The sequence below is a fragment of the Cryptomeria japonica genome, chromosome 11, assembly GCF_030272615.1.
Source record: "Cryptomeria japonica chromosome 11, Sugi_1.0, whole genome shotgun sequence".
In the NCBI taxonomy this organism is placed as follows: Eukaryota; Viridiplantae; Streptophyta; class Pinopsida; order Cupressales; family Cupressaceae; genus Cryptomeria; species Cryptomeria japonica.
The window spans coordinates 251334871-251338128 of record NC_081415.1 but is presented as its reverse complement, the minus strand read 5'-3'; the positions used below and the strand labels follow the sequence as shown (position 1 = coordinate 251338128).

General features: G+C 31.4%; 1 long non-coding RNA gene across 1 annotated transcript; it reads left to right on the top strand.

The window, feature by feature from the left end:
* Nucleotides 1-2077: 2077 nt before the first annotated feature.
* On the top strand, nt 2078-2836 carry LOC131859764 (uncharacterized). Its single transcript, XR_009359344.1, has 3 exons — nt 2078-2151; nt 2243-2337; nt 2583-2836. It is a non-coding gene; the product is annotated as an uncharacterized LOC131859764 (long non-coding RNA).
* The last annotated feature ends 422 nt before the right edge of the window (nt 2837-3258 follow it).

Genomic DNA, 3258 nt, shown 5'->3' with positions numbered 1-3258 from the left:
GTATAGCATCAATCAAAACCCCACACTACATCTGCTATGTATCTCTTGCATGACCTCAGGGTACTCGCTGGCTTGTTGTTTCTTCATATTCACTCCATTTTCTCCCATTCTTTCATCATTAGTTCTAATTTCTTCTATTCTACCTCCCCTCCACTTTTCATTCTTTTTCGAGAGATCGCCTGATTTTTCAAAATAATAAAATTCGGCCCATCTCTCGAGGGGGCATACCACCCATTAAATTTACATTTTATGGGGCATTTCTTCACACCTATTTTTCTTTCTTTGAAACGATGCGATAAACTGCACCGTCTCAAAGAGGGGCAAATGTAGTCACATAAATCTGTCCACTTAATTAAATGAATATTTAATATTTATTTGATTATTTAACCATCAATTAATAATTAATTAAATTAATATATTTAATTAATTCATCTTAACCCTCTTCTCCTATTAATTAAATAAATTATTTGATTTATTTGATTTAATTCACTTAACCAAATTCAGACCATTAATTAAATAAATAAATCATATTTATTTAATTAAATCTTCTCTCACATTTAAATAAATTAATATTTATTTAAATCCCCCAAAATCCCACCTCTCACATTTAAATAAATTAACATTTATTTAAATCACCTTTATCCTCCACCCACTTGTATTTTCCTACAAAAGCAAGTTGCACAACTATTTTAAATAAATTATTTATTTAAAATCCTATTTATCCTCACCCACTTGAAACCTTTAATGGTTTCCCTTAAAGTAGTCAAACTTGATGGCTTTAAAGTCTTCAAACTTGATGGCTTCCTTCTATAGTCTTCTTAAGACTTTAATGGTTTTCCTTAAAGTCTTCAAGCCTTTAATGGTTTCCCTCAAAGTCTTCAAGCATTTTAATGCTTTATCTTCATTTTTCTCATTTAAATAAATTAATATTTATTTGAATATTTATCCAAATGCAAATTACACCATTTAATTGAAATAAATGATTTTATTTTAATTGAAAATACCAAAATTTCTCCCACTTGCATTTTCCTACAAAATCCACTTGTATGCCTAAACCCCTTCTAGATTCTTCTAAACCCTTCCTAATTAGCCTAGTCCATCCCCTAAATATTGTCACATTCCTAAGCAAATTGGAGTCACTTCTCAAAGACTCCAAAGTCTTTGAAAAGCAATTAATGCTTTGTGTGTTCAACAAATTAACCCTCAAAGTCTTTGATAACCATTGAAAGCTTTCAACCTTCAACCACTTAATCCCCAAAGTCTCCAATAACCATTAATGGTTACCTCAAACCCTCCCACATGGTTAAAACATTTGTTTTGACTGAACCTCTACCCAACCCAAAGGTTTCATCAGGCCATTAATGCTTTGACCATGATTATCTCTTAATCATTTGCACAAAGGTTTAACCTTGCATTAACTCCTAATCTAGTGGGTAATCCTAACTTAGGCTTGACCCTTACCTTCTAGATAACCATGAAGTCTTCTCAGGCCTTTAATGCCTCCAACCTCTTCTCTCAAGCCAATCCTATGTTGACACTTGTCACCATTTTATTGGTGCCAATTGTGCACATGGATCTCCAACTTTCAAACTTGGCCCTTGATTAAACCATTCAATCTTAACCCTTCATTTCTCCATTTCTTCTATAAATAGAACCCTTCTCCTCAAGCAAAGAGAGAGAAGCATTAGAGTATTGTTGTTATACTGGCATTAGCATAGAGCTTTTTCATAGCATCACTATCTACTCTTGCATAGTATTTGCTTATCATATTCAACCATCTTGAATCTCCATATGGCATCCATGGCTAGTGCTAAAAGCTGAGAGCTACACTCATTTGGGACTTGGAGAGGAGAGGAACAAGGGAGGAGCAACTATGAGCATCTTGATTAGCTATTTCATTCTATGTTTATATGCTTTCTATTTCATGCTTAATATCTCTCTTGATATGCCTGTTTAGGATAATCTTTTGTTGCTAACACTAATGTCTGTTTCTTGTGCTCTTGTGTGTGTTGCCATCAAATAGATTTTCTAATCCTTTTTGCAGAGCATCATATTGATATAGTTTATTCAAGTGCAGTATGAGTTATATACATTGCTTGTATTCAATGGCCAATGTTATCCCCACTCAGACATTTCGATAAGCCAATCCAGGTATTAAATAATATAATATTCTTCATATTAATTAGATAATGTGGCTTTACGGTTGAACATTTTATCTAAGTTGATGTGCATGTTTTTGCAGTTTTAAATGATCAACAAATACATGAAGAACATATGTTGCCCTTTCCTACGGATCTTACCCAAACAACACAATGGATGCAATGCAAACTAGAGATGGTAAGAAAATTGAAAATTAAATTTCAATCAAATTTTGGATCTTTAACTTCTAAATTAATTTTATTTAAGTTGACATGTTAAATATGCATGTTATTGCAGCTTTAAATGATTGGGAAAAAAATGACGAATTGAACTTCAATCAATAATGAGTCTTTTACTTGTAAAAACATTATGAATTGAACTTCAATCAATAATGATTCTTTTACTTGTAAATTAATTTTATAACTAGCTCATTATATGTGCAGGTATTGATGATACTATAATGGAGGATCGTGGTCAATATTTTCCTGGATAACCATTATGGTGTATGATACTTTATTGTAATGGATTATTTATTGAGTGTGTAAACTCTATTTAGAAATTGGATCTTGGATGGAGTGGCTTGTTTTTTCAAGATATAGACATTATTTGCATACTATATTTTTGAGTTGGACTACTATTGTGTATGTGAGAAATTGGCTAAATCCATTATGAATTTTATTCATTTTATGCCATTAGCATGCAATTTTCTTTGGGTCATGTTATTTTTACATGATACTTCAAATATGTTTTGACATCTAACATGTCATGTGCTGTGTAAATTTTTAATGATTTTGAGGTGTACACCAAAGAAATTGTCACTTGATTAAGAATGCAAAACTATAAACATTCACCAAAACTAATAGAGACATGAACTAACTTGTCTAGAACCCTTGATAGTAAACAAGTCATTAAAACACTATATAGGTGTCTAGTAGGATTTTGATTTATTTGACTAGTACTTTTCCATACATATCTTATCCAAATAGAATCTTGTCCCAATTTAAAACTCATTCAAACTAATAATTGATTTAACTATGAACTGGGTTCTATTTACATCTTCAAGGAAAACATAGAACTTCATATTGAAATATTCAAAGCATCTCCATTTTAGAAAATAAA